Below are 25,242 nucleotides of genomic sequence, written 5' to 3'. Positions count from 1 at the left end.
AGACAGCCCGGCGGGTGGGCTCCGCGGTGAGATATGCCGACAAGCAGCAGCGTGTCTTAATGAATGGGCTTGCCTCTGGCGTTTTGTTCCCGCGACCATCACCACCAGCGCTGTTATAAGTGCAACAGCAGTTGTTCTCCAACAGCAGATTAACGTTTAGTGGGGTTATACGGTTACTGTTTGTCTTGAGTTGACACTCCGTGAGCGACTTTCAATCGTCGTCACACGGAACGTCCGATTGTTACAATCACTTCTGCTGGGTCTAGGTGTTGCCCATTTTTGTCCTGCTGGTTGTTGCTGCTGTTGTTGTGGCCTGTGTCTTTATCGATGTCCCTGTTTCCACGAGTAGTGTAGGACGCGTTGACGAAACAGTCACTACGACGGCGCCGCCGACGCTGGCGTCGCCCACGATAACAACGACGTTCTGGCCGGGACCACCTCGGCCACGAACTCTCTCTAATCTGATCTGAGTCGGTGGAAGTGGTGATCAGTAGCAGCACAAGATCGCTAAACGCCTTCTGTCGCTGTTGATACCATTTACTGTAGCTGTAGCCTTTTGTTACTGTAACTGTTGATCTTGTTATTGCTGCTGAGGCTGTTGCCAGACCTGTATGTAGTCTTGTAGCCGTGTAATTCTTGATATCGGTGCTGCTGCTGCCGCCGATAATAACGATTATGTAGCCAATGCTGATGGCAAAGACAGGCCAATGCCAGATACGATGCTTGTGTATTCGCTTTGCTGCTGGTGCCGTTCTCGTCGACTGTGCAGTGGCCGCTGCCTTGTTTCTGTTATTCTTGCTGTTATTGCGATTTCCGCAGCAGCGAGAGCTGCTGCTCCTCCTGCTGCTGCTGCTGCTGCTGCTGCTGCTGCTGCTGCTGCTGCTGGTGCTTGGTGATGTTGCTTTAGGCGGTCGCTTACTTTTTGGTTGGCTGGTCGGCCGCCGACTGTGTTATTCGTGGCGTCGTTCGTAGCAACAACAGAAGTGGCAGCAGAGGCCATGTGTATCGTCTGTTTGTTTGCTTCTCTGTCTGTGTGTGTGTGTGTGTGTGTGTGTGTGTGTGTGTGTGTGTGTGACAGAGATGATAATGGTAAAAGCGTCGTTGTCGCAACTGTAGTTCTAGCTATAGCTGTATGACTGTGGTGCCTGGTAACGCTGCTGTTGCTGGGAATGAAAGCCGACCGGAATAACGAGGAAGATGAAGAAAAGCATGATGGTGATGCCGGTGTCGCTCCTGCTGCATGGCGTCGTATTGGTACCGGTGATAGTGGTAGCGGTGAAGGCGAGAAGAAAGAGAAGACAGTGAAAAAAGAACGATGACAAAGGTGATGAGGACGGAGCAGCGTAACGCCATCGCCAGCAACAGCAGGAGCACAAGCGCCACTGATTGCGGCGATGAGAGGGACGCCGACGGAACGAAAGAAGACGACGAAGAAACGCAGAGGATTCGAAAGAGAGAAGAGGAAAAAAAGATGGCGAAAAAGAAAAAAGAGAGAAGAAGCGAAGAGACAACGACGAAAACGAAGCGGATAAAGACGAAGAAGAAAGAGAAGTATGAACTACACAAGAAAATGAGTCAGGAGAAGACGAACCACAACAAGAGGATAACATAGGTAGAGATATACACAGACAAAAAGATATACTGACGGCGCGTTGGCAGGATGACGGCAGGCAAACAAACGGATGGACGGGCAGAAGCAGCAGCAGCAGCAGCAGCAGCGACAGCGGCGGTGCCGGCCACCAGCAGCCAACAAGAGCAGCTGCTGCTGCTACCAAAAATGACGGCGACAATGACGATGGCATCGTTGAGGAGCACACGGCCGCAAGCGACTGATGTAGTGGCCAAGGAAGCGAACAAGCCTGCATAGTCACGGCGATACAGTCCACCAATAGAATCGACACGAAAAGACACCGATAAAAGCACGGACACAAGCGTACGCCCGGCGACGGACTAACACATTTAGCCACGGGCGACTGTCGTAGCAATTACTATATGACCACAACAGCAACAGTAGCATGGACAACAACAACACTTATAGACGTACATGGCCCAAGCAGTCACACACACACACACACACACACGCAGCAGGACAAAGGTACACAAAAAGACTGTTAAGAGGAACAGTGGTGAAAACAGCAATAGATAACCGAACGGTAAGCAACGACTAGGCGATTGTGTTAGTGGTGAACTGTCTGGTCAGCCAGCTGGTTAACCCGCCTCTCGAATTGCTTAGCCCCAATCATGGAGAAGTAAAGTGAAGCCGAGCTATGCCAGGCAACAACAACCGCAGCACACAGCAGCAGCAACAGCATTCAGTGCAAACACGTTAACACGCGCGGGCCAATCGACACAGAGAGATAAAGAGAGAAGCACCGGACATGAACAACATCACGGGTGCTCACAGCTCGACTGGAAATGTTGTTCGGAGACGGCCAGTAACAAAGCAGTAGGCATAACAGCAATGAAATGGACGGATCGACGGAAGCAACAGATGGCACGGGAAGCGCAGCGACGCGACGCGTTACGATGCGATGCCACGTAACGCTTCCACAGAACACAGAGATACGGCCCAGGCATGCAGTCGTAGAACAGTCCTAGAATCGTACAGACAGATAGTTAAATAGAGACGCTGAGCCACAGCCATAAAAGGCAAGTTGGTCTATATGCAATAATAGATAGAATCGTATCGACTTTAACGATGGCAGAACTGGCTGTTGATGCCACCGCTGTTGCGGTTGCAGCTATGGTTCATATGAACAGCAGTATATGCACGGCTGGAAAATGTCATCCGAAAGAAAATAACCAGCAGCCAACGAATTGTTGATTTGTTGTGGTATCAACAGCAATAGGCAGAGGGCAAAAAAAGCCAGTCAGAGCAACGCAACATTATTACTGCCAGTATAAGACATATGGTTGTACTTATACAAAGGGGCAAATGATGCCGTTGACAACGTAGTATACCGCGTGGACGAAAGAGATTACATCGATGGAGTGTTTTTGTTTGGAACAGCAGTACGAACGTTAACAGACCTACGCTACATCATATAAAACGTTATAATATATATCATACACTATATAATGCTACATCCTATGCCAGCAACACCGTCCATGTTACGTTTGCCAATATAACCCGTGCGATGCCCAACATGCACATTATCCATCTCTATGTATGATCTATGCTGCAACAGTTACCAGAGGGCTATTGGCATCATGGTTAAGGCAACGTCACATTACGTTCTGCCTCATCAGTACGTATAGTTGTGTGTGCATACACATTAGTGAGCCTTCTTAACTGTGACTTGTTGATGATCACAGCAGCAGTTGCTCGATTGATGGCCGCTTGGGGTGCTGCTGAAATCGTTGACGTCGACCCCAAACTGGCAGACCAAGCAGCTGGACGTCGACGGACTGCCGAAGGAACAAACGTTTGGTCAGCCGTAGTTGATCGGTGGTTCGTAAGTAGCTGTAGAACCAGAAGGCCTCGACAATACTGATGCTGGCTGGAATTATTATATTATCGATTGATTATGTAGCTTGCTGGAATATGTTAACTACGGTACGGCCGTAACGGGCAAAAATTGTGGTTATTCCAGTAGTCAGCTCCGTCCGACTGCTGGCTATGATACCGGTGCCGGTATCGATGCTACTATTGCTTTACGTTGCTTTTGCCACAATAGGTTACATATGATCTTATGACAATAGTAATACAGATGAATGATGCCAGGGCGAGTTGATAGCGTCGCGACGACAAGTATAGGATAACCAGCAAAAGATGGACTGAAGCGACAAGCCCATATATATATAATGTAATAAAGAATCCAAGCAGCGAGAACGTAACCAGATAAAATGCGCAAACTCGTTCGTATTGTCTTTGCTGCTATTGTTGTTGTTGTTGTTGTTGTTGTTGCTCCGTAAACCGCTGCCTCCTCCGATGGTATATGATCATTGATAGAAGAGCGACATCTGCCCTGCGGTGATGGTACAACAACGAGGCATCAAACCAGCAAAACATCAAATTGCCTGCGAAACACAGGCTCGCTAGCGATGACGAGGCCAAACAATTGTGCTTTGGCAAACCAGACGACCACGTCCTGTTTGCGTTACGGTGACGGCACCGTCAACATGAACAGCGACATTGGTCACATGGCGGTGCTAACAGAGCCGAGGGGTACTGAGAATAGCCCGGATTCAGCAAAGTTAAGCGGGAAAGCTCGGGATGTCGTTGGCAAGGTAAAAACCGGCCGTGTCCCGTCTAACCTTTAAGTAAAATACCTACGGATCGTTTTGAGCGCATTAGGTAAATTCAATGATGCGCGAGGAGTGTATGTCCAGAGGTAGCGCATTGTATATTTTGTTGTTATTAATATGTATGTAGTCTTGGTTTGAATTCTACTTTCACGATCGAATGTAGCTAGCAGTACCTATCATGCCGTCAATGCTTATCTCATAACGCAACGTCTTGCTATTGGACACGTAACGAAATGTTGCGTTATTACGTAAATCAGGACTGACGTCCGTACACAGATGATAATTCTGTATTTCGAAGAACAAATGGAAAAGGCGAACAAAACTCAAGGATATCCCACTTTTATCGAAATAGCATATCCACCCATAAATGTAGATGCTGCTGATTTGCTGCCAAGCTCGTCTTCGCGCGTCATTTTTTCTCTGTTCGTTCACGATCACCAACCCACTGCACATGGGATTTTCTGTCGGTACACATAGTCAATATAAAAGAGTCCAAATGTTCATCTGCACTTTCTAAATGGCGTATTCTCTTTTATCACAAAAAACCATATATGTACAGATATTAGAAGACCATCGATTACTCGAATATCTCTAGTCTCGACCTTGGCTCCTCGTGTCTTACTAAAAACTGGGATACGTGAGCGATCCATAACGGTCGCTAGCAGGGGGAAAAGCATCAACGATCACTTTTCATTGGTTGGAGGAATATGCTATTCGAGCTCAATTAGCAGCTTCCAGCGACTTTTAATCGAGTTGTGGAATAAATCCATGAACTGTGTGCGTAACTGTACAGCTAAAACTGGCTCAATGAAAAGATACACTATTATCGATCGATAGAATGTGGTTTTTTTCAAGCTTCTAAACAAATAAACAATGTTCATTAATTTCACTTGGAAAAGACATAGTCTAACTGTATGTTAGTCAATGTATCTTCTTTATGATGATTATCCTCGATATTTAAATTTTGCTCACCTTCGGATTTTTCAGCTATAATCACATAAGCAATTCATGGTTTGCGCAATTCCATGGTTAATCCTAAGTAGGGCCATGCTCCCATTACTGGACCTAAGCAAATATAGCCGTCGCAATCATATATCGATCCTTCACCCTTCATTTCATAGAGATAGAAGTACACACAAAAATTTGCAACTAACTGCTTCTAGCGTAACCAGCAATAAATAGGAACACAATTCTTAAGAAAATCAAAAACTTACCGCTGTCTCGGTTGAATTACGCAAGCGGTTTCCAAAACTCCTTGATCTATATATCATTTTGTACGCTTATATAAATAAACACCCATAGCTTCGGCGATCTTACGACAGATCACAGAACACAGAAAATCGGAACCACCGATCCACGCTTCAGTACGAGAAGATGAAGACGAATCGTGAATCGAATTGCAACACCACGCACTTTCACTTTGGACCATCGATAATAATTGCCATCAGTGGCTCACACCGCTGATGACGACCGCTTCGAGTAGACAGGTGTCCGTCAATAACGGCAGGTGAGATTGTGCGGACTAAGCAAACTTCCTGCTGATTGGTGTACGTGCTCTCTACATACACATTGTGCATCTATGTAGCTCATCGGCACAAACGCGTCACACGCCGCTCCATGAGCTTTAATGAACAATCACCGATCATTGAGCAATGAGCACGTTAACCACGAAACGGTAATGGGCAGGCTTCCGGATCTCGCCGAACCGGCTCGTGATCCAGTATGTCGTTTGCTACCAGCTTCCATTTTGGGACGCTAAAATCGGGCAATAGATAGGCAACCCACCGTACGTACACATCTGTACTCCACGACGCTGTCACAACGCCACGTAGTGATACACACACACACACACACACAGACACACACACACACACACACGCACACATGAACACACACACACGATTCTGCACTTTGCGCACAGGCAACGATAGAAAACGCGGCGGTCCGCACAGAAGCTGACCATTGGTTGGGTAGGCCTGAGCAACAAATTGACAACAAAAAGAAATTTCATAAGACGACAACGACTGCAACAAAGTCTATTCGGACGTCAGCTGTATCCGTTCAGGCTGAGCCGAGCCAAAGTAATCAGCTCAATCTAAATCCATTCAGTTCAGCTTGACCATCATCAAATACACAAAAATAGCACAGCAATACCAGGCGACAACTTTGTTGCGCGATTCGATTTCTGCTACCGTCGAACAGCCCTTGAGAATCAGCGTGGATACGTTCGGCGTTCAACTTTCGACGTTACCTCAACCATCGGCATCAACCAGCCAACGAAGGAACGGTGTTGACGAGGGCCGGCGGTGGCGGTGGCGGCAACTGCAACATTGCCACAGCCGTCGCCACCGTCACCATGATAGCAGCACAATCACAATCCAGTCGCCACTGCTACATCAATGTCTCAACATCATCACTATCGCCAACGCGATCATCAGCGCTAGCCTCAGTAGCAAGAGCAGCTTAAGCTGCTGCTGCTACTGCGCCTGGATGCTAATGCTACTTCTATTAGCCGGGTCGGCTGCTGGATCGTTGCTGGCAGCAGTTGCAGCAGCTCCAGGAAGCCGTGACGCGAGTGAGCGACGAACAAAAGGAGCGGCAAGAGAGAAAGGCGGATACGGCGAAGAGCGGTGAGCAAGGAACGAATGCGCACGAGTGGCAGTGAGCGAGCTGAGGAGAGGCCGCTGGGAGACGAGCGACGCGAACGAATGAAAAAACAAGCAACTAACCACCATTATTGGCCACAGCACCGGCAACACCAACCACCATTGCTGCTGCTGCTGCTGCTGCCTGGATGGCTAGCTGCTTCACTATTTATTGTTGCTGCGATAGCGAGGGAGCGGCAAGATCACCCAGACACATTCAGTAGCATCAGCACGGCCAGCATTCACCGGCGGACGAGCGAGCAGCCGAGAGACGGACAGATGAGCGAACTACAGAATAGACAGTCACCGCAAGCGCAAATGCAGTCAGTCCATCCAGCAATACACCCAACCAGCCATCGTTAGCCGGCGAGCGACCAAGCAACAGTGGCTCGGGCAGCCAGCCAGGCAGACAGGCAATCGCGCTGGCAAACAGCGACCAAGAGACCATCGATACCGCCATACATTCACATTCGTCCACACAGACGCATACGCACACACACGGAGACATCAGCTCACACGTACTGCTACAACTATACGCGGTCAGGCGACGACACAGGCGGAGCAGAAACCAACAAACAGCAGCATCGGTATCAACCGACGATCGTCGATGTCGTCCCTGTACCGGGTCAGGCAGCAGCAGCAGCAGCAGCAGCTATAGCTACACTTACGAGCAAAAACCCGACAGGCTGACAATCCTCTAGCACCGTTTGACGCCCGCCGTCACTCTGTTGAAACAGATCAACAGCAACCAACCAGCGTCTTTATACGGCATCAGCAGCACCACCGACAACAGCTATGACGACTCCACCATCACGAAAGACAATAGGATATCGTGAGCGGGGCGGCTGATATGTCAGGCACTCTGAAAATTGTCACCAGCCACCGACAGGTATCTAACAAAGCTAACCGCAACGGCAAATGATAACAGCAGTAATAAGGCCGAAACGAAAATACGGCTAACTAAACGAGAACTCAAAATCGAATAACAAACAGAAGAGAATAAGCCGACTCCACGTCAGTTCTGGCGATGATGACGACGACGAATCGCTGATCCCGCCTGGGCGCGAACATCTCTCAGTTCGTGCGCCTGTAGCGCTCGATATCTGCCGTGCACAGCGATCTCAATGTGTGCATAGCAGTGATTACAAGACTACCTATTGGATTGGCCGTCTTCTCCATTGCGGCTGGATTCGTGCACGAATGCTCCTGCTGATAGTGAAAAGAAATTTGTGAGGTGGCGCGCGATATACTGCGATTAAGTCTCTGGATATAGACAAAGGAAGGCAGAGAAAGAGAGAACAAAAAGGAAAGCAAAAGGATTCAAGAAAAGTCGCTCAAAAACAGGTTGAAACCAAACGACAGTGAATAGCGTCGAATATTGTTCGACTGGCCAACCTAAAAATCCAGATACATTAAATAAAACAGTGTTCTTATATCTGCTAATTCTCTACCGCCTCTTCCCGGCCTCTCTCTCTCTGTACATGCGTGTGTTTATCCAATTCTCTACACCGTCGTTCATTGCACATTTTTATTCTCTCAGTTCCTATTCGTTTTTGTGCGCCCAATTCTTGTTGATACATTCTGTGGGGACCTGTTGGTTCATCTTTCTGCCATCCATTGAGCTGTCATGCCGCTAATGTGTCCCCGGTCCCTTGGCTATTACCACGATTGCTGTTACTGCTGCTCCTTTCATGAACATTGCCACCATCGCTAGCTAGCGACCGGCGAGCGTCGCTCGCTTGTGGCAATATTTGTGCGTAGCGTCAACTCGTTCACGCGCGATTTACACCGGACTGTGTCTGATGGCTGCGAGTGCCTCGGACTAGCAGCTCGATAGTCTGCTTGGCTAGAGCTTTCCCCGTCTGTCCGTCTTTCTTGCGGGCTATCGGTCTTTCTGTTCATTTTATCCCTCTTATCCTGTTGACTATTATAGTCTCCCGTCTTACGAGAAATTATGCCTTCTAACGCCGCTGTTACTGTTATTGTTGCAGTTCTATATGTGCGACGAGGTTGTGCGCGCACGCTTCGTTCGTCGTAGCACTCAGAGCTTCCGCCGTGCGTCCTGCAGCACCACTAGCACCCTACACAGCCATCGAACCAAGAATGTAACCATCAAGGCAGCCAGGGACGCAGGCTAATGCACGCGCCACGTACTCTCGTTGTTGTCGTCGCAAGTCGGCCAGCGCCGACAAGCCCAACCCCGCATCGGTGACCAGTGATGACGGAGACTAGCAACGGAAAACCGAATCATAGAGATAGTCAGACACGCTGCACACAGCAGCTACTCACTGGTGGTCTCCTGGCTGACTGTATACACGCGCACACAGAGGCAATGCTGCTATGACACAGCAAGCCAGGTACCGCCATCGAAAACTGCTGCTGTTGAGAGCAGCAGTAGTGGTAGCCATCGTCAACTTCGTCGTCGTTGGCGCAGCCGCTGGGTGGCAGTAGAGACGCTGCTGCTGTTGTTGTTAGACAGAGCTGCATCTGGGGAAAGGAGAGCGGCCGTAGCCATGAGCGTTGCCTCGCAGGATCGCGATGCAGGGACAGCAGCAACAGTCGCACCACCGCTACTGGTATACGAAGCAAAATAAGTGAGTGGCGGTGCTCGCCGGCGATCGCTGGCTGCCTCTGGCCGCCGCAGAATAGTGCTATGGCTGCAGCAATAGCAGCGGTGGCGTTGGCTGTTATGGCTGCGTTGTTGTTGGGTCTTGTAGTTGTTGCATACTGGATACTGGGGACGAGTCGACGGCCTGGCCGTTCAGCGTCGTCAACGACGACGCTTGGCCGCTTTGACTGGCCAACCGAAAGACGAACGGCCGAAAGAACCAGCTAACAAACGAATAAACGACGATCGCTCGTCAGTCAGTCAGTCAGTCAGCTACCCGGAGTGTTGCTATTGCCGATAGATTCATGTCTGTGTATCCTACGTGTGCGTGTGTGCCACTGTGTGTGCCTATAGAACTGTCTTTCACTGTCGGTTTGCCTGGCGGCCTGTAGAAGAAGTCTGTGTTCTTCTGCGTTGTCGATTCTCGTCGTTTTTTGCTTTCGCTCGTCTATCCGTGTTTGTATGCATGTTTGCGTGCAGACCGGTAGCTTGCCGACCCGCCACTATGTAGGCATGGGACAGCGGGCTATTGATGCTGCCACTAATGCTGTTGTTGCGGTGCTGAGCGTAGTGGTCGCAATCGTTGCTGGCTTGGGAAGCTAATGGGGCGCGCGCGGATACATACAGAGATCGAGTCGGTACAGCAGCAGCAGCAGCAGCAAACGACGAACGCCAAACGCTTTGTAAAGACACCATCGCCAGCAGCAGAATAAACAGACGAGCAAGCCTCCAAGCAGGTCGGAGGTTGTGTCCTATGAGGCAATCATCTACCGCTCGAAACACGCGGGAATTCGCTTCCAGCACAGCATTGTATGTACAATCGTATATAATATTTCAACGGTAGATGCACGTGGCGACACGTAGTGTTTGGTGGCGTTTTAACAAACCAATGCAGCATTCATCTACAAACCGAATGCTACAGTGTTTGACTTGATGAGAAGACGAGCAAGAAACACGGCGAACAGACGATCAAGTGTCGAACATATGATTGCTAGAAATCATTCAACACAAAGATGCTAATGGGCAGACGGCGAGGGACAACTGCAGCAAAATGCCCTATACCTCCGTGCGTAGCAACTATTTAGTCTGGCCTATAATCACACAAGCTAGCAGCAACTGGCATTTGACTGCTCACCGTTCGTTCGCGTAAATATAGGTGCGGACAGGACATCCAGATAGGCCTGGCAGGCAAACAGTCAGACAAAAGATGACCAGCCTGGCAGAGAGGACTAGTGGCGCTAATATTGGAGCAAGACACCGTGGACAAATACATGATATGTTGATGTTATCCGGGGCGGCCGACGGTCGAGCTGAAAGCCACGTTTCAAAAACTGCTCAGCCGGAGCGAACATGCGCAAGAAAACCTCAAACCTCTCGTGTTGAGGTTTAACTTTATGATATTATATTTATCAACCGACTGGGACGACGGTTTATAATATATTTATTTGTAATAAATGGGGTACTTGGGAATGATACGTAAATCTAAAAATGCCAGATAATCAACGTTGTCCCTGTGTGTTCTCACTGCACGCTTGTGTTCCACCAATTCTTGAGGGTCACTTACATTTTCTAGAGAGACAATCCTTTGGGGCTGATACTTCTGCAGTAAAAATCCATTCCGTGTGGATCTTTCCTTTCTATAAACACTCACAATTGTCGCATCACGTATGTCACACTTTAGCCGATCCAGGAGCGCACTTAATCCAGGGGGGGGGGGGGATAAATCTCACATTCGCCGCTTGTATTCCGTTCACATTAATTTCTACATTGTATAGTAGGCATGCCTCGCGAATATAATAGTGACGCTGAAGATAAACGCATGTTTATCACATCACAAACCCATTCAATCTACCGATTTGATTCTTATTAAGCTTCCCGTATCCGAGCTAGCACTATGCGGTGCTCTGATACGGGCAACTGCGTTGCAACTTAGGTAGATGGCTTAGCAGAGACTTTGCGCTTGCAGGACGAATTCTCTTTGAAAAATCTAGTTACTCGTTACCCTCTTCTTTCTTCGCCCGTTTCTCTTTTATATCATTCTTTGTTTTTATATGTCTAGTTACTGACAGCGATGTTCCAGTATAAAATACAGTAACGAAACAAGAACTTCAGTCGTCCAAAGTTCTACAGGGCAGAACTTTACTAATCGCGCTGCGGCGACAGCAACAACAGTAGAACCCAAAATGACAATAGCACACACACACAAAAAGCCATAAAGGCATACTCTGAGTAATCACTGAATGCCTTTTCCTGATTCTAGCACAAACTGAATGAAGGCACACAGTCGAGAGACCACATCCGACTGATTGATACTAAACAGATCCAGTTGTACCTATCATCCATCCGGATTTTTAAATATTAGCTCCCCCCGCGAATCTTCAGCAGTTCTTGCGCCAGTACGTTTTCTTGGAGGATTGTTCCGCGGTTAGCCAGCTGCAATATACGATAGCCATGACCACACTAGATACGCACCTACACAGCCCCGAGCGCCCAAACACAGTTAGGGGCACGCAGCACAGTGGCCGAGAATCTATTGAATCTCTTAGTTACGGCAGCTATTGTTGCTATTGCTTCTCGATTGGCGACGCTCACTCGACACCACTGAAGTTCGTTTGCCTATCGCTGTCGTTGTGGTCTTGATGCCCGCCGCCGTTCTACCTGTGAGCCGCGTGTGCTGTGCCGGCCTGCATTTTTAGTGTCGTTAACTCGATCTTCATTACTTGTTAGCGTTGCGGCATCGGGGATTATGTCGAGTTGGGCTCTGTCATGACGGCGTGCACTCGTACTGCCCGCCGTCCTGCTCGGCTTAGCTTGACCGTGTCCACGAACGAACTGATCGTGCCGTCGGTGATGGCAATCGCCGATCGTGTCTTGTTGCTTGGTGTGCCCTCTGCTGGATGTAGCTGTACCGGGTGTAACGGCGATCGTGCCCGTGGCTCCGTGCTTGATTACAGACCGACAACTGACGATTGCCTCGAGTCGAGGACTGCCTCGCTGCTGTTGGCGGCGCTGCCGCGCCTGCTTCTTGCTTGAAAGGCGGTCGCTGCTGCTGCCACCACCGCTGGTTGTTGCTGGTCGCCTGTTGGACCCCGCTGCCACCGCGGCTATTCGCTCGATGGTCGCCTCTCTCCTCTCACTCAACGACTACCATTGCTGATGGCGATGAGGACGGGGATTCTGCTGATGATGCCGCTGCGCTCTCGCCCTGGCAGGAGCGAGCAGTAAGCGATCGAACGAGCAGGCGACGAACGAAGGCGAATGAAGAAAGGAGGGAGAGAGAGAAAGAGCCAGCGCATGCCGCCACTCTGGCGGCTGCGGCGATGATGGCGACCGCATCACTCTACTGCCACACCGGCATCATACGACTACTGCTGCTGCTGCCCCGATTCTGTCCAGCCGCAAACAGGACGACCACGAATGAATCGACGGCGAAGAAGACGAGAGGAAAGATCAACGACGACGACGACGAAGTGAACGAACCGAGCAACGACGACAAACAGCAACAGATAGACAGACAGGGGGGGGGGGAGAGGGGGAGGGAGTATGGACCGACAAGCGAGCAACCGGCCAAAAGACGGACAGACGCTCGCAAAAAGAAAACGTACAGAGGCGAACTGACGGAAAAAGACAGGCAGAGAAAGGGGGGTGTATTGCCGTCACCAGCGACAGCGAATCCATACGATTCTATTGGATCAGCAGATAGAGTTGGCAACGTCTAGCGGGGCGCTCATGCTGCTGCAGCAGCATTCGCGCTACGCAGTCATACCAGGTGCGCTGAAACGTAACTGCGCGAAGTTAAAGGACTGCTCAGGACGTGCTCAGGAGTTTGCTGTTCGCCATCTATTTGTGAGCAACTATAGCGAACATGTATGGTATCTACAGCTGCTGCAGTTGTTGCTGCTAGAGCAGGTGCTACAGTTGCAACTTCGTGCCTCTGCCGCTACAGACACTATCTACGATAGCACACGACGCGGCCGGGAGCAAACCGCGGTCGAGTGGTGCTTTCGGCAGTGGCTTCGCAACGGCTAGTTTGCGAGGCCGTACGGGGAGCAATTCCATAATAATATTCACAATGATAATAATAATAATAGTGCGATGTAGTTGCTGGTGGTAATGATGGTATAGCCGCCATAGTGGCGCCGCTATCGCAGTGGAAACTAATTCTCGTCGGAGAACTGAGGGATATTAGCGCAGGGCGCTATTTTGGCTGCTGCTTTGCCGCCACTAATACGTCGATTGCCTCCCCTCATGTCTTCTCGTTGCCTCCTGTTGTTACCCAACTGCCTTTTGTGAATAGGTGGTAACTGGATGACTGGCTCACTAGCCGATCGCCGTAGTCGCCGCATGACTCGACGGGGCTTTGCTGCCGCACCCGCACAGCGAATGGTAACTGTGAGCGAGCAGCAATCAGTGAACAACAGCAACAGACTAAACGACGAACCCATAAACGCAGATGGAGACGGACAGACTGGCCACGGAACGACGATGGACGTGACAAACGAAACGCCAGCATAGCGCACACGCAAGAAACATCGGTCTATACAAGCAATAACATCTCGCGGTGGGCCGCTCATAACCGCTCGGACCGATTCTGTACACAGCAAAAACAGAGAACAAAAATACATAGTAAAATACACACTACACAACCGAGAAGCGAGTGAGTGACAGTCGGCTGGGTTAATCGCAGCCCGCGTAGTAACCCAGAGCGGCAGTCGCGGCAGATGGGGTGACGGTGGTGATTGTGGCCATGTCGAATGCCGCGTTCCACGAGGCTACCGAGCGATACGAACTTCATCGAAATAAAAAGAAAAAAGTGCTGGCGGTGAACAGTGCGAATGGATTTAGCAGCGTGTCCTCGTCGCTACAGAGTAGGCATACAACGACACGCCGAATAACAAGCGGGGCAGACGGACGAAGAAAGCGCAGCGCTCGGAGAAAAAACAGGAAGCGACAGAAAGGAAAACAGATAATAGAACAAATGCAGGGCCTAACCAAGCAGCACGTAATGTGTAAAGGAAAGCTAGTTAAAGCCAACTGATCTAAACATTACGGAAGCATAAAAGACTGGATAGTGAATGTAGAAAAATAGTCGAATATCGAGAAGTCTCTTTTAACTAACGAAAAAAAGGAGAACCAAAGACGGGGAGCATACACGCGTGAGAGAGAGAGGGAGGGGAGAGAGAGAGAGGATGCAAAGATACCCCAGTGAAATATTATCAACGAAGAGAGCTTGCCGGGTCTGCACTAAGGGCGGAATTACTCAGGCCGCATGTATAGAAACGAGTCGAGGGATGAGAAACGAGGAAGGTAATTCTAGAATTTGCTGCCCCCCTCTTCATGTACCTGTCGATTTTTCCGAAGTACCAGCAATTGAAAATCAAGTGGCGATTAATATATCAAGCCCAATAACAAACAACACGCCTCTGCACCGTCTAACAGCACAGCAACGCCGCTCACAATGATCAAATTCGTTAGTTAAATCACTACTAAAGAGATTCAATGGCAGTGCTGCCTTGGGCTGGATAACATAAGCCGACCGTAACTGTCTCAACTAGAGCTGCTCTCTGCCGAGTAAAGATAGAAGCATGTAGGGTTCAAGAGACGTCCCGCGTAAAAACGTACTTAATTAGAAGAGAAACATGTGACTTGGTCTACATTCGAATCCGGACGTAAACACACTTCATTTCACACTGACAAAAAATAGTCGTCTGAAATACCACTTACCTAACGGTCTTACCAGACGTTACTGTTACTTATATTGGCATCATTGTTTTCTCAAATCTCTAACAACTGCTTCTACCAGAGATAGACGTTGCTCATATACGATTGTTTTGCACAGCAAAAGCGGCAGGCTACTACGTTGTATGCCTTTACGTACTTTTCTTCCATTTCTATCTTCATCGACTGTTTTGATGTGTATTTAACCCCCCGTTGTTCTATGGTAGTCGCCATCGACTGAGTTCATGACAATATACGCTATTGTGTCTCTTAATAGAATATCTCGCGTGAGTCCTGTTGACTTGCTTTGCCTAAAAATTTCCTGTGCTGTTCGTCTACGCATTGGCTATGTGTGATAACCCAGCGCGCGTGTATCTCTGATGTGTGTGTGTGTGTGTGTGTGTGTGTGTATATGTGGGTGTTCTCGTCCATATCTCTGCTTTCCGTTGCTTCAAACCTTCTTTTCGGAGAACCGCTGCGACGGCCCAACAAAAAGAGGGCGAATTTTTCAGTAGCCCCTACTGCATACATCGCACAGCATAACGTTTGCTTAATATTTCGACCGATGCAGCTGTCGACAGTTGTCGCTGCAGCTGCCGCCAGTTGCTGTTATCATCATCGACGATCATTGCGCTGTGACGACCCTGTCAGTGGGTTGTATGTGGCTTGCCATTTCGTGCTAGCTAGTCTAGCTTCGATTACCAGTTGGGCTTGGTTATATTCGAACTAGAACAGATAGACCGACAGACAGCTGGACAAAAAACGAAAGCCGAAATGCTATAGAGTTCACGATACCTAATAGGGACTTGCAATACGTAATCGGAATCGGGCTGCGTTGCAAATACGACCACGCAGAATTACACACAGTACTTATCGATTTGTTTATGATACTCATCCCTCGGTATACGCGCGCGCACACAGACATACACTCACCTACAAATGGCAGTTCTATATGCAGTTATGGACACACGTACGGGAGAGAAAGCCAACAAAGCACATAGAGTAGTCCTCTACCCTCCAAACAGGAGGGATCCGGGCCGATGGCCGTCTTGGCTTCATGCTTGGCTTTTCGCCTCGCGTCGCCGTTCAGGTTGTTGATGTCGTGTACATTCGCTGGCCGCTGATCGGCCGCTAGGGCCTTCTTCACGGCGACTACGGCCGTCCCACCACCATCACCACACTCATTATCTTTGCCTCGCTGCTGGAGGACGATGTGAAAGAACAACGACGAGCAATGAGCAATATTAGACAATTGCCATGACGACAACAATAACAGCAACAACGACGATACCGGCCCCACTCTATGTAACTGCCAAATAAATGGAATACTGAACGAAAAGAGGAATCAAGCAGGCCACGACAAAGACCAACGAACAACTGCCGAAAGTTGCAGGATGCTGCCGGAACCATGTTAGAACTGCAGCAGCGGTGGCGGCAGTTTAAATTGAGGATGATGGTGATGATGATGATGACGAGCCGATGATGCCTATAGTAGCTCTAGTCGCCGCAACCACGACAGAGTTTGCCAGCAGCAGCAGCAGCAGCAGCAGCTGCGAAGGTAATAGTTACAGCAATAGCTTTTCTTGACGCGGTAGTCAGCCAACAACAAGTAAGTCGGCGGCGAATAACAGCCAAATAGCACCGGGGCGGTAACGCTGGAACTGCTCGGGCTGTCGGCCGGTCTGTCTGTCCGCCCGTCCGTCGGTCGGTCGGTCGATCTGTCGGCCTGCCGCATTCGCCGTCGTCACCGAAACAGAACAGAAACAAGAAGCTACCGCCGTAGGACAACCACACAGCGATCCGGCGTCCACAAGATATCGAAACAGATCTAGCGAAGTCGTGTCTGAGTATTCAATGCGAGAATAGGACGTATGCGGGCCGGACCGAGCACCCTATCATGGTGGTAGAGAATGCGGACGAAAACAACGTGTGGATAAAGACGATGACGGCGGTGGTAGCAGCGAAACGAACGACGAGACAGGGCGAGAGAAACTAGGGGGAAAAAACGAAAAATAAAACGAAGACGAAATAGAAAAACGAGAATAGGATAGGGACAGCGAACTAGAAGAGAAAAAGACGAAGGAAAAGTACAGCAACTGGAGGGACATTCGGGAAAAGATCGAATCGCAAAGACGACAAACCCGAAGGAAAAAACCTGAGTGGGAGGGAAAAATTAGATGGAGGAGCGACAAAGGAGATAGGGAAAGGGCAACGGCAAGACCAAGCGAGAAGAACCGCACGACGCAAGCATAACTTACTATAACTACATCTACGCCAGTTGCCATTCTCCTTGTTGATTGGATTGTTACAAGTGCTGCTACTGAGACTCGAATAATCACGACAATGTCGCTGACTGGTTGATCGTTGATCGCCTAACACAACGGTTGTTCGATTGGAAAGGCCGCTACTTCTGCTAATCCGCTGGTTAGCACCTGGAAGCGTATCGAGCTAAAGTATACGGACGGAGGAGATAATGGGAAACAAACTAATCTGGGTTGGCAAACTGGTCGGAATGCTGCTCAACTTATCAGCATTAGTTCGACTCGACGACATATAACACCGCATCATAGGCTGCTCGCCTATGACGCGGCGTTGCTTGTTTGTTAGTGGGTGATAGAGGTCGGCGTCATTTCGCCTACTGATTGATCTGGGGGGGGGGGGGACACTACAATCCAAGAATACTTGTCTAAAGATACGCAATGTATATGTACATTTGTATATATATACTATAGATACCCCAAACCAAAGCAATCATCACTAATACATTATGCGATCAACATTATGAGATTAATTCGCCATACAAAAAACTCGCGGCCAAGGTTATACCTGGCGTTTTTCTGGGACTACTCGTGCCGCTGCTATTACGGCTCCCCTCGCTAGTTTCGTCATTGTCTCTGGAACTCGAGCTTTGAAAAAGTCGCCTTGCACCGCATTCATTCCTTGAGCCGTATTATCCGTGGCGACCCTGCAGTGGCCATCACTGTTAACTACTTCTTCTCTTTCTTCGTTATCGTTTGTTTCTGAGGGCTGTGCCGTTTTGTGCCAGTAGCGTTGTCGCATAGCGACATGGGTTGGCTGTTTCATGCCTTAACGCTCCCCTGCCACCCCCCAACGACCTCTGTTCGTCCAGGCCAAAGCAACGCTACGATACGACGCATTGCCGATATGGACGGATGACGATTGCGTTTAGCGGCGACGACGACAACGACGAAAGCATCGTAGTTGCCTGTCTCTGGAGGTTGGTAGCTAGCTAGCACGGACGCCCGTACCGCTCATAGTAACGATGACTGACAACGAGTAAGCGACCGAGCGGGAGACCAAGCAGGCGAACAAGTAAATCGACGAACGGATTGCCGCAGCAGAATCTGTAGCTGACGCCATCGGTGTCACTACCACGATCATTATTAACAACAACAACAATAATAGCAGCGGCAAGCAGTATTGGCACAGTTGAAAAGCATGGCACAACAGAATGAGTGAGTGACTCCTGTTAAAGCTGTTACTACTGCTGCTGCTGCTGCTGTTGTTGTTGTTGTTGTTGTTGTCGATGATGTTGATGTTGACGATGACGATGATCTGTGATAGCTGCGGTCATCCCCACCATTGGCTCAACTACTCGACAGCAAGCGTGGCTGGCACGGGAAGCACACATATGGAACGAACGGCTGCTGGCGCTTAGCCATCGAAAGGCATAAACACACATACATGGCCACAACAGAGAAGACCACATCACACGAACGCGCATAGAAGCAAGCAAACGAGTGAGCGACGCTATTGCCAGGGATGACCGTCGTTGAAGCAGAGGTAGTCTATTCTCGTTGCTCTTGCGATGGCGATCAGACTGTTCTTGTTAGATGTGGCGGGGCCTGCTGCCTGTTGGCCTATCACCATTAGCTGTTCGTCAGAGTGGGGACTGGGGCGGCAGCAACAGCTGTAGAGGCATCAGTGAAATAGGCAACAGCGATTCCAGTCATCGTCGTCCGGATCGATGGATCAGACTACCTATGTTTGGCCGACGTAACAGCAATACCAACAGCTGCCGCGACAGAAGCTGGCCTATTGTCGAAAACGGCGTCTTTATTGGCGTCATGGACTTTTCGTATGCAAAAGAACGACCCAACATTTTGGGAAGGAATTAGACTAAAAGAAAAAATCGCATGAGATTATAGCAGAACGAACTGCAGCCTAGGGAGCTTTCGCGTATCAATAAAGACATAATACAAGTAGGGGCATAGGCGCTTCTCATGACAAAAACAACACTACCACTAGATTGGGGAAGAGGGTAACGCCAGGTTTGCAACGTAACTGCAACTGCAGCCGAGGTGAAAATCATAAAGCGGGCTAATCTTCGAGCGCCGGCCGAAATACAAATGATAGGGTTCACATATTTATACATTACACGTGTATATATATATATATATGATACAACAGTAAGGGTCTCATTATGGGTCGAGCTGAGTAAGCAACCCTGCCCCTAGTAAGGATAGCTCTTATTGCTACCCAATTCTCTTTTATCTTTTTTCTTTTATCTTGTTGTTGTTTTTCTCAGTGTGTCACAATGGCGTTCTACAAGGATCTTTTTATTATCCAGCACTTTCCGTCTGCTTTTCTTGTCCCTTAATAAACAGTTTATTCTTCTTGACGATTTTTTCCGCCATTTCTCTCTTTTGCACTGTCTTTATCTACCGTTTTTTTCAATCTCATTATATCTGCCCCTGTGATAGATTAGTGATAACGTGTTCCCCTACTTCTAATGTTAGAGCACTTAATAACGAAATAGGTTCAACTAATCTAGTGTAAAACCGTCCGTTATTCTCATCGAATCTGTAGCCCTGGCCTAAATACCACCTGTTTGTTCTTGCTACTGGAGCAGGGTCCTTCTAGGAAAACTGGTTGGCTAAACAGCCAAAATTCTGCCATAGCTTGCGTTCGATCCTATATAATGATGTTGCTCTGCCACGAGGCAGTAGCTTTGCTTCCTTTCGGTACGCCTCAGTGTCTCCGCATTTCTCTATGGCTGACCCCATGACTCGGCGAGAATACCCATATGAGTCTAGAGCTGACTGCATGTTCGTATTCTGCTGCGTGTACGCTAGCGTTCTAAGTGACCGTAGTAGTGTGCCTGTATAGGTTAGCTGCACTGATTACTGTAACCGTTGTACAATTGGCGTCATCACTGTGGTGGCGTCGTTGCGTCTGTAGCGTTCTTATGCTCCTTGAGGACGTCGCGCTGCTCTTGCCGCCGGATGACGCTGTCAGTATTGCGAGCGATCAACGAGGCCGTTGTGGAGAAAACGGCGTCGTTGGTCGTCAACGACCGAAACGATGCTCGTTCGACGAACAGATGCCACGGGCATAGCCAGCATTCGCTAGCGCCTGTTCTATGCGACTCTACGCGGGATTGAAGAGGAAAAAGGAACAAGGGCGGACAACAACAACAACAACGAGAAGGACCAAGTCGGCGATGCCAACACTGGTGCAGTAGTGGACGGCCAAACGAATATACATAATGTAGATAATGCATATCGTTACTGTGAGACTGAGCAAATTAACCGGATCCGCGACTATCGCTGTTGATGGAGGACCGGAGCTCCGCTAAAAAAGACAGTGACAAAAAGGGGGTACCAGTGACAGTGAGCGACTCTGCTGCTGGGCTGATCATCATGACAATAGCGCTGATGCCGACATAGCTGTTCAAAGAACTACTTGTTCCATCTTGCCGTGCCGAAAAACTGCTTCAAAACAGCGCAGCAACAGTGTAGATCCTGTGATGATTTAGCAATCAAGTGTTCATCTACTAAGTTCAACTGCGCTTAGTAAGTTAATCTAGGTCCAAGACCGGACATGGCCATTTGACCCGTTTCATATTGGTGGTAACCATCAATGGTCTGATACAAGCTCTAGAGGCAGAACCGGGCCTAAAATCTAGAAAACTTTAGAGCTGAGATAGCACCAGAAGTAAAGCTAGCTAGAATTCGCCATGGGATAATGACAAAGAGGGCAGACCCATTCGAATTATGGATGTTTCAGATGTAAAAAAAAATTCGATAAAAATCAAACGTTATGAGGGCGGTTGAATGCTGCCGGCTAGTTCTTTAGTATCTTACTTTGATTAAGTTACCATATGATATTACATTTTATATATATGCTGGTGACTATTAATATAAGTGCCCTCTACGACTGACTATTCTTTGCACTGCCAGTGTCACGGTCTCAAACTAATTGCACTAAAACTATGGAACTCAACCATGGTCAGCTGACGTGACACCTACATTATTAGCTTTTGTCCATATTACGAACTAGCTTTGGGTTGGAACCATCTGACCGTTTATATTATGACTCGATCTTTCCCAATAGGTTCTACTGTTAACTTAACTATAGTCGAACGCTAAGACATATTTCGTGCCTCAACGAGGGACTGTCATCTTCTATAGAAACCTAGACGGCTTGCATAATAACCTCTATGATCGACAGTGACTGCAGCTTAATAATCAATTGCCTCAATTGCCAGCAGTGCGGCAGCAAATGAACAGCCGAATCCCTGAAGCGTTCAATGCCTCGTTAGCTCCTGTAACGTTGTACAGCTCAGTCTACCGCCATATACCGTTGCAGTCCACGGCTACGCTCGCCGCGTGAAGCGTCTGTGGTGCACTACCCATATAGATCACCACGCACAAACATATACAAATAGACACAATTACACACACACACACACACAGGCAATCGCCATAAACGTTGTCACAAACAGGCGCGGAAGAAAGAACTGAAGAATTGTAGAAATAACACCAATGGCCGATGCGTTAAAAATGTAGCAATCCAACAATGGTCGTACAAACGTGTGGGTTTTCGTTTATTCTCTCCTAATGAATTGTTGTCCCACAGTGAACGTGGTAACAGACGTAAAACGGGGCATCGCAGTCAAAAAGGAGGCGAAAAGGCCCTAGAGCAACGATTCCGACATCCTCAAGACTTTTTCTCTGTGCTTCATCCTTCTGCCTTTTAGGATCCCTTCTGTAAGGCTACAATATAATACAACATCTTTAAGGTACAGCTACAGGGTGCACAGTGGGATGAATGTAAGAAACAACCATGAAAGTGCCCTAGGACGACATTTAAGAAACGGTCCAGTCATAGTTGTCCTGCTTGAAAGCAGCACAAATGTTTTCATTTCGCTGCATACGGAACCTCTGCAGCAGCTGTGCAATGCGCCAACGCTAATTCAAGCTCTAACGAGGACAAGAAAAACGTAGATGGCAGATTCTTGCACAGCTAAATATCTGTCGTCTTCGTTCTTTTGAGATCTTCATATTTAACACTGTACATTTGTAGATAAAAAGCAAATGATGTTTAGAAAAACATATGTACGTGTACCAATATTCTATCCATTTAACAGAGTGAGCTTTCTATAGAATTTATTCAACTCACGCATTGATGTTGTAATTAATAACGCTCATAATACTCACCATAATGGAACACAGGAAAGAAGCTAGTTTAGGTAAACTGTTCGGATAGAACGTGCACCCATTGTATTGGCATAAGTTTTACTATGTTAAGTGCTTCGTTGGAAATGACTTTTCTGTTTAAATATTAAACAAGCAATACTTCATCGTCTTCGTCGTGTCGATTTCCTCAGCTGAACACAATTTGATGTCCCAAACTTCTGTTTTTTTCGCAGCCACCGTAGTAGACGAAAAATCAACATCTGCAGCTGATTCTGCTCTTGTGGAAAATCGTACAGCTCTGGTAAGTCTTAATCTGAATAGTTGGTACAAGAACACTCAACAACAACTGTTGGCCGGGATCGACTCATCGCTGTGAGAGAACTCATAACAACAGCAGCAGCAGCAGTAGTAGTAGTAGTAGCAGGCGGAAACTGTGCACCCGTGCATACTCGCACCCACAACTCGGTCGAGAGAGTCGTCGTCATCGCGCGAGCCAGTGAGTCTTCCTGTCTGGTTGGCTGGCTGGCTGTCCTAGGCCGCGCCTGTTCCAGAAGCCCATTTTCCTTTCTTTGTATCTCTCTGTATATACGATACATGTACGATTTGCCGCTCACTCGGCTTCTCTTTTCTCTACCCAGATCTACTGTGTATTTCTCTCTAGAATCTTCTTTTCCTCTCTTCCCCTATGCTTCGTGGTTATTCCCCTGCCTTCCTCAATGAGCTGGCATTTTATGTATATCAACCACCAGCAAAGAGGACTGTTCTAACCACACTCAATGCCGCCAGGCCCTGCGAAACCTCCCACCCAAGTAGGCCAAGCAACACACTGCTGTCCCGTATTTTCAATCCACTATCCACCCCGCCAAAGGCTGTGTGATATGACGAAACCTCTCTGCCCCCTCTTTCATACCCCACTCGTCCCCTCATCCCTTCCTTCTCTTCCAATCTATGTTATGGGTAGTAGAGTTTACTCCTGTGTTATAGAACAAAGCATGAGACTGGACGCTGGCGGTGGCTCATTCGTTCGTCGTCACTGCCGTGAGGTCGCTCATAGACAATATTGTGGGGTACATGTAAGGGCCGGGAGGCAGAGAATATTTACTGCATTCATCGCAGAGTGTATGAAGGCGTCGGCTGTAGAAGCATCACTAGCCATGGCAGACAATCGCCTCCAGACGAGCACAGGGAGTTCGAATAAGAACGGCCAGCGGTAAGTCGTGTCGCTCAAAGACGCCTACCCTATAGAGGACCACAACATCGTTGACGCGGATCGTTGGCGAGGAGGGTAACCGCTTAAGAAACGAAGCAAAGATGGCTCAGAGGGAGCTGTGTCACGGAGGAGACTTTCCCGTGTTCTGAGGCACAGTCCCTTGCGGCTACTCGTGTACGGGATAGACTGAACGATGGAAGCAGGCTATGTGACGGTTCACTACAAACTCTCTCGGCCGTGGTGACGATGTGAGCGGTAGTCGAATGGACGTAGCGATTCAACAGGGGGAGATAGGCGCGACGCTAGATGGGCAGCCTGAGCTAGAAACGAAGCCCCATCGATCGCGAACTGGGTCTCGGACTGAGCCGAGGAGACACGTAAGATGTCAGTCGTATGGCAGCTACGGCTAGTGATATGTTCGCTGTATGGGCGACAATCCGGGCATCGTGACTTCACCGCGTTAGCGTACTGTGCGGGAGGTTACATCTATCTGGGATGCCAAGAGAAAGGAGAAGCGACCGTAGCAAAAATACGAAGACGGTCGAAGGCAAAATCAAAGATATCTGCTGACTTTGACGGCGCGTTTTTCCTTGGAATACAGTATACTATAGACATACCCATTGTGTTTACATTGTGTGTCTCATTCAAAATGTGTGAGATGAGTAAATTTTGCGATTGCCATACAGCACCCCTGATCAGTTCCATCAATACAGAAAAGACTTCCCTTACTAAACACCGCTCATTGCGCTCTCAACTTCCAAGTATATATTTGCAGTTCCAACTTGCTTGCTGCGTGTTGTCAAAATTATCGCGGTCATGGTCATGGTCAATGCTAGCAAGCTTGTTACAGATTACTCAACAGGAAAGGAAGCTAAATAGAAAATATTAAGCCTATTAGAGAAAGAACAAGCACAACGCAGATTTAAATGCTACTCGTGCGAGAACATTCAGACTGTCCAAACCTAGACTTCGAGTCGGCAAGGAAAACATGCACTAATAATAGAATCACGGTAATTTGTTTCCCTCTTCGCCGTGTTCTTTTCCCTATCTCGTGCTTAGTTTTAATAGATTTTAACGCTGTTCATTAAAAAAAATTACATGTACTGTCTTATAGACCGTGCCTACTGCAAATATGCGCAGGTGCCACTGGTTAGCGCTTCCGTGACCAGTTGTTATCCAGCGTTTCCAATAGCCATGCTGGTGATCGTGTGCTGATATCGTGGCCACATAACCACAATATACTATATAGTCACTTTACAAACGACAGAGGTAGACAATGGCAAAGTAGAAATACGTCTATCATAATTGGTTTAATTCTTGGGGCTTGCGCTCGTAGAAGACTTAACAGAATCGTCGGCCAAGTAAGTCCAA

General features: G+C 48.4%; 1 protein-coding gene across 8 annotated transcripts in view; it reads right to left on the bottom strand.

Annotated features, from left to right (window-relative positions):
* The window catches only part of LOC111242814 (uncharacterized), a 68,870-nt gene that overhangs the window by 38,801 nt on the left and 4,827 nt on the right, over positions 1 to 25,242 (bottom strand). Inside the window, exon 1 of one of the 8 annotated variants that reach the window (XM_022787643.2) lies at positions 11,066 to 12,629. The exons of 5 other annotated variants lie outside the window; for them this stretch is intronic. The gene's annotated coding sequence lies outside the window, so the exon portion shown is untranslated. Of the gene's footprint in view, positions 1 to 5,462; positions 5,613 to 11,065; positions 12,630 to 25,242 lie in introns of those variants that run through there. 2 more of the 8 variants (XM_022787651.2, XM_022787644.2) reach the window with 2 other exon arrangements.

Source organism: Varroa destructor, unplaced genomic scaffold (assembly GCF_002443255.2).
Source record: "Varroa destructor unplaced genomic scaffold, Vdes_3.0 BEIS01000001.1, whole genome shotgun sequence".
NCBI lineage: Eukaryota > Metazoa > Arthropoda > Arachnida > Mesostigmata > Varroidae > Varroa > Varroa destructor.
Note: the sequence above shows the minus strand (reverse complement) of the source record. Positions and strands in the feature narration are given on the sequence as shown.